Raw genomic sequence first — 13,131 nt, 5'->3', positions numbered from 1 at the left:
AGCATATATGGATGTGTGTGTGTGTGTGTGTGTGTGTGTGTATTTCATGTATTTCATGACTATGAAGAAATATAAACAAGAGATTGAGGTCTGAGATCCAGTTACAGAAACAGACACAAATTTTGAGATACTATGTGGCATGACAGGCTTTTGAAAAATGTACCATTTTACTCAGTGGCAAAGTCTTCATTAAATAGACTACTGTATTTTTGTGATCTTCCCCCCTCTGCCTCATTAGCTTGTTCTACTGGCGTGCACCACCACAAGTGGCGCCTCCTCAGTTTTCAAAAAATGTATTGGATATCTTGCCAAACTACGTAAATTATACTACAAACCTTAATTTAATACTAAGGTTATTCAGTTTGAGCTCACTTTCCCTTACACTGCACATGTAATCCATTAGCACACAGAGTTACCCCTAACTTTAAAATATCTCCCAAATCTATTCACTCGTCACTACTTCCAAGAGTAACCATCCCAGCCGACAATGCCACTTAGTGAACTGGAAAGAAATGATCCCAAATCAGGCATTGGGAAAGCCAAGACAAAGAAAACTGAGGTCTGATACAAATAAGGGAACCTACAGAGGGATGGGCTAAAAAATAGGCTTTAAAGAACATTGGCATCTCCTCTTTTCACACAGAGAGTAAATGCTCACAGAGGTATCTTTTTAACTAAAAATTAAATCAGCAGCATTCTAATTTGTATCAGAAACTGTTGTCCTAAGTCTTCACGCTATAATCAGCCTTCAAATTAAGCTATGTTGTTTAAAAATTAAATAAACAATAATAATTATAGACGAATGGGTCATGGACTTGAGACAGTGGGAGGGAACATGAGAGAGGTTGGAGATGAGAGAGAGAGGGTGGAAATGATGTAAATAGTCATTATGTATGAAATCCTCAAAAATAAAAACTTTAAATTTAAAACATTAAAATAAAAATTGAATAAATCAAATTGTTTCTGTATGACCCTGTGTCCCTAGGGGCATTTATTCCTCCGAGGGGCGGGGCCTGCTGTAGAGAATTGGCTGTGGAGAGGATCTGTGGCGAATTAGCCAAAGAGGGAGGAGCTTTTGGTGCCGTGTTCGAATAGAAGCAGCTGGGTCACAGTAAAAATGGCCCCTGAGTCCTGTCTGCATGGACAAGACAGCAGGCATTTACTAACTTGGGGCAAGACTGTGGGCCTATGAGGTATGGGTGAAAGCTAAGGGAAACTGTGGGCAGGGCATGGAAGCAATCTGGAATGGTGGAAGCACAGAAGGGAACAGGGCACTGAGTGTTTGCCTTTTTGTGGAGGCTGGGTGTTCACCTTTGTAAGTTACACAATTCCCCCTACCCATGATATGAATTATGAAAAATTCAGATAAAGATGTATTATGTAGTTTGTCTAATAGCTCCAGGAGTAAAGGATCCTATGAGAACTCAGGAGACAGACCCCATTGTCCTAGAATAAAGACAAACCCAGAAGAGAAGCACCAACAATTATATGATTCCATCAGCCAATCTGACACAGTAAAATGTGCCTGAATTTTAGAGCCAGTCACTCGGGTTTAGACTTTAGCATTTTCATTGGATAATTTGAACATGATTTCTAAATTCTCCAATGCTCTTATTTTTTTCCTTTGCAAATGGAAATAGTAGCTACTTCATAGTCATTTTGAAATCTTTATACTCATATATTTCAGTATCTGTTTCCTAGTAGACTAAGACTTAAAGAAACTCAATTGATTTTTCTCTGTGCCCATGTGACTACCCCAGTGCACAGGGCATATTGCATAGTCAGTAAATAGTGGTTGGATGAATCAAGTTGTGAAGACAGAGTTATTGTTTCACAAGGCAGCTCTTTAAAAAAGCAATCCCCGCTGAGAAATTAAATAGCATCTCCAATGACAAATGCTCTGAGATTGAATGGAGATGACTCCTAGGGAGACAGAATTCATCCATATTTTACTGATATTTTCATGAGCATACACCACATGAATATAACTTTATTCAACAATCCCCATTGTATTCAATATAATGTCAATAATGTTCTTAACATTCCCCTGAGGGTAAACTAAATGAATAAACATTGAAGTCACATGTGTATTTACATTTATTGGAAAGTAGTCAGGACTAAATTTTATGAAACACACACAGTTTAAATATAAAGTGCATTACATATATGTGATTAATATAAATTGGTGTATCTTCAAATCTCCAGCATTAAAATCCCCCATGAGTTTGTTATACATGCGTTTTTGAGGATCAGTTTACCACAGCTTGTAACAAGGCCATCATCGATTAAAAGATGATGAATTGAATAGTGGGTAAAAGCATAATTTTATTGAATAATTAATTTCAATCCACTATTATGATACATGGTTCAGGCAGTATATGAGGCTGATTTTCCAAGTGTTTACATATTATAACTTAGTAAAGACAGAAAAGAACAGACTAAAAATGAATAGAGAGTAAAGGTGAATTTCAAGTGAAAGAAGGAGGGCTCCATGAGAGTTATTTGTTGATTGTTTATTTTGCTGTAGGTGTGCAGTTATTTGTGTATGCGTGTGCGTGTGTGTGTGTGTGTGTGTGTGTGTGTGTGTGTGTGTGTGTGTGTATATACCCATGCTACAGCAAAATACAAATAGTATTTCTTGGTGTGAATTTTTTTTCCCAAAAGGTTAATAACTTTTACACAAGAACCTATCAGGAGTCTATACAAATTTAATCAAGAAACTTTGTACATGAGAGCTCTATCAGTGAGCGGGCCATTGTCCATTTATTGATTCACTTAATTCGTTCTTTTTGCACATTGTCTCTACAGACATTTTCTGAATGTAGACTGTTTTCTCACCTTTTTTCATTTTGATATATATTAACTAGATATGGTTAAAGGACGCACTGTGACATTTCCATAGATGTGTATTCATAATTTTCACTTCTATGCTAAGCTTTCTTGCTTGCTGTACCCATCCCCCTTCTACATTGGAAATGCACTTTTATATCCTTTATTTTTCACCCTATATTCATTATAGTAGATAAAATATGTTCTACTAGTCTTTGTGGAACTGATATTCTAAATGTAGTGGTTTTAAATAACTAGAATAATATCATCTATTATTTCAGCAAATCATTTATTCCTGTTCACTGAGACTGTTGTCTGGATTCTAAGTGCCAAAAACTCAGATGTGTGCTAGAAACTGGACTGATAAACTCTCAATACTCCAAAAATGATTGTCCTGACACACTACACACTACATCTTCCATGTCCACAGACTGAGTAAACCACACACAGGATTCAACTAGAAACCAGCCTTATGCTCCACAGAAGGTGATGATATCATTTGGGGCCCAACTGGCAGTCATACCAAGGAAGGAAATGATTCTGCTGAAGAAGCTGTTTCTTAATGACCAGTCACAAATGTTGAAGATTTCTAGCAGCAGAGAGAGAGAAAGAAAAGGTGGTTATGGAGATTACAGAATATCCAACCTATAACAGAGCTGCTGGAGGACAGAGAGTCTCTGAACATTCTGCAAAGTGCGGAGCAACTTCCAAGAGGAGACTGTCATCTGAGCATTGGCATCATTGCTAGCTGAGGGATATTCTGGAGGTAAGTTATTTTTAGTCATAGACTTATAATAATATTCCAGAGTGGATGAAAAACCACTTAAATAATAGCAACCTTTTACAATGAAATCAAGAAATGAGCACCGAAAGGTCTTTTGCACATAAGGTGTTCCTTCAAAAGTGACATCAGAGAGTCATGTTGGGATTCTAGAGACCAACGCCTGGGATTGAGGCAACTCGTAAGAGTATAAAGACCTCAAGAGACAATGTGCTCAGGAGGTCAAGATTACACATCTCTTGCTCCAGTTGCCTGAGAAGCATCAATTAAACTGTCGGTGGAGAACTAATTCAGCTTGCTGAGGAAGAAAATTAATGTACTTATGTATTTGAGTATATTTTTTCTTTTGTATATATTGAGAATTTTTAGTTCAAAATATTTGTTCAAATTTTTTTATTTGATTTGTATGTAGTTGATTTTGAAATACTGAAAAAGAACTGTATGTAACTACCATACTAATGTTGGAAATTCTCAAAAAATAAAAGACAAAAAAAAGAAAAGAAAAAAAAATAAGGAGCCCTTGTATCCTTGAATTGGAAATGTAAATTGGTCCAGTCACTATGGAAACCATTATAAAAAGTTTCTTAAAAAATAAAAATAAAAATATCATCAGGTCCATATATACCACTTCTGAACAAATACTCTAAAGAATCAGTCAACTTTCTATACAGATACCTGCACACCCATGTTTATCGCAGCACAATTCACAATAGCTAGGTTATAAATTGAGCCTACATGTCTATTGGCAGATGAATGGGAAAGAAAATGGTGTAGTAGACACAATGAGTTTTACCTAACCATGAAAAATAATGAAATCCTAGAGAGTTGTTTTTTTGTTTTTGTTTTTTTGTTTTTGTAGAAAAAAAAAAAAGGATGGAACTGGAGATCATCATGTTAAGTGGAAAAAGCCAGTGTCACAGGCACAAGCATTTCATTTTTGTCTCTCATGTGGAAATAAGAAGGAAAAGGAGCCAGGCGTGGTGGCACACACCTTTAATCCCAGCACTCAGAGGGCAGAGGCAAGCAGATCTCTGTGAGTTCAAGGCCAGCCTGGTCTAAAAGTAAGTTCCAGGACAGCTGGAGCTACAGAGAGACTTGGTCTCAGAAAGACCCCCCCCCCAAAAAAAGGAAAGGAAATTAAAGCATGAGGAGAGTAAGATGTATATAATGTAATGGGAAATAGAAGACAAAATGAGGCTGATGGTGGGGAAATGATGAAAGTATATCAGATGTCTGCGTAGAAATACCATTGCTAACTCATTAAGTTATAGAGTTAGTATACGCTAAAAAATCCTTAGGGAAAAACTTACACATGTATATTTATTTGTAATTTTCTTCTTTTTATTGCTCTAATTACTAATGTGTGCAACATAGACATGATGATGGGTTCCACTGTGCTGTTCCTGTTCATGTCCCTATTGTGCTTCAGCACTGCTCACCTCTCAAGTATCCTCTACTACCTTCTCCTTCCTCCTTCTCTCCTGGTTTCCCTCACCCTTCCCCAGTTGCCGTTTTACTGCTTTCAGGTTGATTTATTTCAGTTGTTGGTCTTTTTTTTTTAACTTAAACATATAAGAGAAAATGAATATTTTTCTAGTCTGGCTCGTTTGACTTTAGCGCAATTTCTAGTTCCATTATTTTTCCTGCAAATGACATGATTTTCTTCTCTGTACAGAAAATCAAAAATTCCATTGTGTGTGTCTAATGTATTTTCTTTGAATGTTCATCTGTTGATGAGCATCTATACTGATTTCACATTGTGGATGTTGTGAATAGTACAGAAATAAATTTTGGAATGCCAATATGCTTTGCATGTGCTATGTTGTTAAAAGCAATCTAAAGATTCCATGATATTCACAATAGAACCAGAAAAAAAATCTAAAGAGTCTTTTGGAAGCATTAAAAACCCTGAGTAGCCAAGATATTCTGGGCAAAACAACCAATCTTGGTTATAAATTCAATCAAAAAGTAACTGGTTACAATTATAATAATTAAGTCACTATTGCACCAGTAGGCACATCTTGCCTGACAGGTTGTATAGTGCAGGGTCCAGTGCAGAGTAAAAGCATTGATTCCTTTTCCTCTCTCATAACCTGTATTGTTGGGAGCTGCTAGTCTATTATGTACATTGAGCTGTGGCAGGCTTGTTTACTGAGTTTGTGTTATGCACACCAGTACCTCATCTGCCTAATCAGGGGAGGAATGTGTTGATAATTTAGGGAAGATGGTTAAATGGTGGAATTCACAACAAGTGTTTGACCGCTCCTTGACCCTCAGATACAGGTGGGGAAAAACAACTGTTGAAACTAATTGAGTTCTTCTGTATAAAAAGGCAGAGGTGAAATAAACCGGGGGCTGCAGTCACTATTCTCAGCCCTCCAGAGTATCTTTTCTGTCTCTTGTTTTTTCTTTCAATCCTCACTCCCCCTTTCAGGTATTGTCCATCTTGTCCGGCTGGCACCGGCACTGTATGGCATCTTCCAGCACTGTGAAAGCTAGCCAGTAGGGTCAGTTTGAAATTGATTTCTCTGTGTCCTTCAACCAAAGTGTGTAGTGTCTTCAGCAACAGAGTCTTAACCACTTAGTTATGATAGGCAGCCAAGAGCAATAACAACAGCTTGTGTTGAAGGGGCCTACAGGAGAGTTGGAGGGGAGGAAAAGGGGTGGATGTGGTTAAAATCCAATGTATTTATGGAGGAAATTTTCCAAAGAAAAAATAAATATAAATAAATAAATGATTGTCATCTTAAAATCCAAATAAATATTTCAAAGTATCTCCTATCTCATAGTACATATGCACATCCCTTGACTCTCCTCCCACTCAGTCTTGTCTTCTCAAACATAATATACTTCAATAAAGATAGAACTTGTTTTTTTATTTTTATTGAGATTTATGCATTTCATACAATAGTTCTAAATAAAATTCAAACTCCATCCCCTATCCATGCCTCCAAATACTTCCTCCACCACACTTCATGCATTCTGTCATATATTTTAAGTCCTGTCCTGTCAAGCATTTGTACTCAGATGTCCTTTGGTGCAAGTTTATCCACTGGTGTCTCATCAGTCTATCTTGAGATCTTAGGAAGATCTACTTTCTCAGCAGTAATCAGTTGCCAACAGTTCCCAGGCTAGGGCCAGACTGCTGCCCATTTCCCATACTCCACTCTGGGTCCTTGTGTGATTGAGTCGCCATGGGTCTTGTGCATGCTGTCACCATCGCTGCAAGTTCACATGAGTAAATCGATTCCACTGGCCTGAAAGCTTCTGTTTCTCTGTGCTTATGGACCAACACTGACTCTGATGATCTTTCTTTCACCTCTTCCACAATATCCCTGAGTCATGGGTGGGTGAGTTTTAATACAGGAGTCCTATCTAGGGACACACACTCTGCAATGCCTTATTGTCTAAAACTTAGCCAGATGTGGATCTCTGTGCACATCACACTGTCTTGTATAAGGAAACTTCATTAGTGAGAGTGGAAGTATGCACAAATATTTTCTCCAATCCCTGTTCTGCTATGTTCCATGAGCCTTAGGTGTAGAGTTTCCACAACAGATATGTCACCTAGGGCTGGGCATCTCTCAGATGCATATTCTCTGTGTGTGACCAGTTGTAGAACTCTGTAATAGTCTCCATATGGTGTGAAAAAAAGCTTCTTTAATGGGTGGTGTATGGTATACTAGTTTGTAAATAAAAGGATCCATGCATATCATAGGATAAGAAATTTCATTTGTCTAGAGATGGTCCTTTCTCTGGGGTCTATGACCTCTATAGCCATATATACTTGCTGATACTTACAGTGCCACCCATGAGTTCCCTCCCATTGAGAGGGATTTAAGTCCAATTAGATAGCTGTTGATTAACCCCTAGATAACAGTGCTACTACTGCACCAATAGAGGTAGTTTGCTGTACCAGGCATTGTGGTTGTTATGCTTTATAACTGTATTGGACCATTGATTGATTTTCTACTGTTGCAACTTGCAAAGTATCCTCTAGAACTATGGGAGCTAGTCTTCAGGGAAAAAGCTTCCAAGTCAGTGCCTGATCCATTGCTCAAAGTCCTGTGTACAAAGTATATCCTGTCTTCAGCATTAGTGTCTTACTTTCAGTGTCTGGGAAATAAACAAGGGTTTTCACTTTTTGGTATTAGTGGGAAATGCTCGTGTTTTGTTTTGTGTGCAGGTTTATTTGTTCAGTTTTGTTTATTTAAGATGGCACTGAAATGGACACTACCAAAGATGAGATCTTGATGATGCTTCAGTTACATGGTTTCTCTTAGAGTCTGCACTTCCTTGAAACTTGGGACTTTTATCATACACTCTTTGATTTGCTTGACACAAATATTCTCATAATGGTCCACTGTCATTTTTATTACCTTGTGAAATAGTTCTTCAGAGAATATTCTGACCAGCTAATATAGTCATATTCATTTTTCTCTTTAATTTTTCCTTGCACCGTGTTTTATTTAGTTAACATGTAGTGAATGCATTTCTTGGTACTTATATGTACATCTAATTGTGTTCCTCTTACCATATTTATTTATTGAATACTTAACCACTGTATTTAAACACCATGAATGCAAAGAACATTTATTTTGCATTGACTTGTTCACAAGTCTCAGCACTGTGTTTGAAACTCATGAGGGATAAAGAGGTGGAAAAATTGAGATTTCCTCTCAAAAGTTAAATACCTAAAGCCCATTAAGGGAAGCACACATATACAGGTGCACACAGAACATGCATTTCTGTCCCCTACCACAGACATCAAACTGAAGTCTTATAAGTCTTGCATTATCAAAAATAATTGGTAAAATTAATGAAAATAACCCCATGATCTCCATCAGCAAGCAGAGCTGGATCCTCATAGAAACTTCAGTCACCTACTCCCTTGTTATGTGAGCTGAGGACTTGTAGTCCTCATGGAGTGTTATCCCCATAAGAACTCTGTGATTGGACGATTCCCTCCTGGTTACCCCCATTCATATGTGAAGTCTCCTTTGGCCTCATGCTGAAGGGAGTAGCCAGAAACAAGGACCCCTTTTACATTCCTTATTAATCTGACAGTTAATGGTTGTCTAGAATCAGCAATTAAATTTTCACAAAACGGTGTATTAGTAGGAACCTGTCAAATGTTTTCTGGGGAAAAAAAAACAGTAGTATTGTTTATAATAATAGTGATCACACTTGACAGCTATGAGACATGATGACAACACACTCCTCAGCACACCAGGAGTCCTTCAGGGCAGGTGTCTTTGTGTCTACTTGCTTAGTGCTCCCTTTTATTGATGAAGAGATTCTGAACTTTAGAGATCTCAAATAACTTATCTAAGAAGATAGAGCAAGAGGCTCAGGGCAAGAACTTTTGTCAGAGGATTCCAAAGTCAATTGCATTATTTTTCTTTGATTATTGATGATCTTTAAGAATTGATACCAAACTAAGAAAGAGTCTCCAAATAAATAAATTTTCCCATTTTCAAAGACTGAATTTCTGACATCTTAATGATGTATGAAGATGATGGATTGTATCCTATGTTGCTCAGGGAGGAAGGTAAGTCTCTAACTCAGACTCATCACTTGCATAAACTGAAGGCTAAGCATAACCAGAAAGTATAGCCTTCTCTCCACTGATTAATTGAGAGTTTAGGCTTCAATATTTTACATTTTGTATCAAAGGTAATCAGAGGTCATATGCCTAAACACAATAAACATTTTGTTAACACAAACATAGTTATTATAGGATATAAGAAAAATATGAGGTCCTGGGTCCATGCTTTTCTAAGAATGAACTTTTTTTATTTTAATATAGCTATTCAAATTGCTGAAATCTTGTCTGACTCTTTAGGAAAAGTGATAATACTTGCTATGTTAACTGATATCATACTTAATGAAAATATCAAATGGGGTATCCATGCAAAATGTTGTTGAAGCCAGATGTGGTGTGCATGCAGTCCTTTAATCCCAGCACTGCAGGTGAATCTCTGTGTGAATGATGAGGTCAACCAGGTTTATATAATGAGTTCTAGGCCAGCTTGGGCTGCAGGGAGACCCTGTCCCCAAATAAAACTAAAATATTATTGCAGTCTGGAAGATCATAGTAATATTTGTAAAAGGAGGAATGGATATTAAAAAATGAGGACATAACAAGCTGAGGAACAAGTCACAAAATGCACAGAAATAGTGCAAACTTTCACAAGGTACAACTGTGATAAGGAAGAGATCTGAACTTCTGCTCTGATTCTGTCCCTAAAGACTTATCTAGTTAGGAAATTCAGTTTATTAACCATTACAAAATCTTGGGTACATACAGCAGTATACAAAGATGAGCCACTGCACACTTGTGCAAAAAATAAAGCTATGCACTCCTTTTAACAATGGAAAACAAGGAATAATACTTATTGATCAGTATGTTTCAGGCTGAAAAATCCAACATTAGGAATCATGTTAATGCATTGCTGGAGACCAAGAAATTAGCAAAATTCTTGTGTACCATAGAGAGCCACTGCTTATTAGAATGAAGGAATGGACAGCATATAGCACTTTATGTGACTCATTAATATTGACTTTAAAAATCGTGTCCTCTTTTAATTAAAAAAAATTGAGACAGGGTCTTTATGCAGTTCCATCTGCTAGTTTGGGACACATTATGTAGAAAAGGTTGGCCTCAGTCTCACAAAGATCTGCCTGCCTCTGCCTCCCAAGTGCTGAGATTAAAGGAGTGTGTCACCTCACCTGGTTCTCATGTCTTCTTTTAACTACCCAAACATTTGGGGGAGCCAAGTCTATGAACACATTTTGTAGATTCCATTGTTATACAATTGAGACTCAGAAAGATAGTTTACTCACTCGGCTTTGAAAGCATTTGCACGAGTTATGTGTGTTTTCCTATTTATTTTATGTCATTAAATAAAGAGCGTAGGGGAAAACTGGTGGCCTAATTTTAGATCATTAAACAAGTTCATGGATGCTATGTAAAGTGAAGCTAGCATTTGTCTCCTGATGTCCCCAAACAGCAAATATAATAAATCTGGGTATTGAGGACATCTGGATGTGAATGTAGGAAAGTGTTTAATGTGTGTCCTAGTTTGTTTCTCCATTGCTGTGACAAAACACTCTGACCAATACCAACTTGGGGAGGAAAGGGTTTATTTAGTTTACATATGCCGGGTCACATTTCATCCAGGAGCCCAAGGCAAGAACTCGGGGCAGGAACCTGGAAGCAGGAGCTGGAGCATAGGCTGTGGAGGAATGCTGCTTACTGGCTTGCTCCCCTGGCCCCTGCTAAAGTTATCCAGCACAATGTATCAAAGTAAAAAATAATATTATTGTGTAGATCTCACTATTCCTTGTACATAAATTTCCATTCTTTTTCCTCTGTGATACTAACATATCCTATGTAATTTATCATGAGACCAAGTAAAGCTAAACAATCTTTAATTTACAAAATTTAAATGGAAAATCCTCAGCATAAGGACAAAAGTGCAATTAGATTAAATTAATCAAATCCAATATCAACTTTTAAAACATCATTATCTAACTATTTATGTGTCATCAAAACACATATGTGGAAATCCAAACTTGCCAGGTGATGGCATGTTATACTGGATAGCTTTAGTGTCAACTTGACTTACCTGGGTTGGTGGGGGGGAGCCTCAATTGGGGAATTCCCTTCATTGGTCTGGCCTGTGGCCATGTCCATGGGGCATCTTCTTGATTGTTGAGTGATGTGGGAGGGCCCAGCCCACTGTGGGTGGTGCCACCCCTGGGCAGGTGGTCGTGTGTTGCATAAGAAAGCAGGCTGAGCAGGGGCCAGGGGAGCAAGCCACTAAGCAGCATTCCTCCATGGCCTGTGCTCCAGCTCCTGTCTCCAGGTTCCTGCCCCGAGTTCCTACTTTGGGCTCCCTGATGAACTGTGACCCAGGAGACATAAGATAAATAAACCCTTTCCTCCCCAAGTTGGTGTTGGTCAGAGTGTTTTGTGACAGCAATGAAGAAACAAACTAGGACACATGCCAATGCAAAATCATCAAGAGGTGACTGGGTGGCAAGGGAGACCTCCTATGACTGGAGTTAGTTTCCTTGTATGTTCTGTATGAGAAAAATCAACAAATTAAAAAGAAAAGACATATTTGAGGAGGAAGCATAAAAATTTACTTCATGTTAATTAGTAGATGTGAAAAACATTACCATTGAAATGTACCTGATGACTTTATATCCATACTCAGGTACCAAGGATCCGAGTGTAACCAACTGTGACTAGTAATAATCAGATACATAGAGATTAAAAACACATGTGCAAACATCTAAGTGTTAGTAGCATTAAAAATGTAGGAAACAACATATTTTAAAATGAAATGGAGATCTTCTTTAAAGGTCAAAAACTCATTCAATTTTATGTCTTATAGTGTTTATACTGAGTTCAATATTGTATAACTGTATTAATTAACTGTGAACCTAAAAATTTACAGCCACTTTTGAAAGAGATGTAGCATTGCCCTGGAAATTGTTACTGATTATGTTAAAACTGTAATGATATGCTTCTTCTAATCATGTGGTTATTAAATAAAATTTTTTAAAAATCCAAATTAAGGGTCTGGAGAGATGGCTCAGCAGTTAAGAGCACTGACTGCTCTTGCAGAGGACCTGAGTTTGATTTCCAGCACCCACATGGTAGCTATGAACCATCCTTAACTCCATCCAGTTCCAGGGGAATCCAAAACCCTTTTCTGGACTCCACAGCATTGCACAACATGGGTGCATTCACATACATGCAGGCAATACACTCATATACATAAAATAATAAATAAAATTATATTAAAAATTAAAATTAAAGTCAAAACAAAACAAAACCAGATTCTAAGAACTAACTCCTACCACCTGAGGACACAGAAAATCAGGAGCCATGTATAAACCAGGAAGTGGGTGCCTTTACCAGACACTACTGCTGGGGCACTGACCTTTTACTCCCCAGCCTACACAACACTGAGAATAAATCTGTGTCATTTAGAATCTGTCTACAGTGCAGAACAGTAGCCTAACTTTTTCAAAGACCTGAATTTGATTAACCACATCAAGACAAAGGTGAAAATGAATAAAACAAAACTAAAATTGGAAAAAATAAGTAGAAGCAATGAAATCTATGATATTTTGTTAGAGGAGTCTGACTAGATTAAGATCATAAATAATCCTAGTTTAGTAAAAAAAATAATAATAATTTCAAGATTTTTTTGAAAGTTCAAATACAGACTTGGATTTTCCCAGTTAGGAATTATCTGACAGTGTCACATAAGACTTTTCTAGACCTCAGGTCCTCCATCTGTGACTATCACTAAAATCCTTTCTTCTGGCACACAGAATAATCCAGCACTAATGAAGAGCTGCATTATGCTGTCATGGCTGCCTTACATCAGCACTGGAATAAAGGTGCATTCACACCAAGAGAAGACATGGAGAGGATATGCTGAGTGTGAGCCCCCTTTCTTTCTCAGTCTATTAACTGCAGGGCAGCCACATAATTCCCA

Source organism: Nannospalax galili, unplaced genomic scaffold (genome assembly GCF_000622305.1).
Source record: "Nannospalax galili isolate Female #2095 unplaced genomic scaffold, S.galili_v1.0 scaffold936, whole genome shotgun sequence".
Lineage (NCBI taxonomy): Eukaryota > Metazoa > Chordata > Mammalia > Rodentia > Spalacidae > Nannospalax > Nannospalax galili.
The sequence above is the reverse complement of the archived record's forward strand: the minus strand, read 5'-3'. Positions refer to the sequence as shown.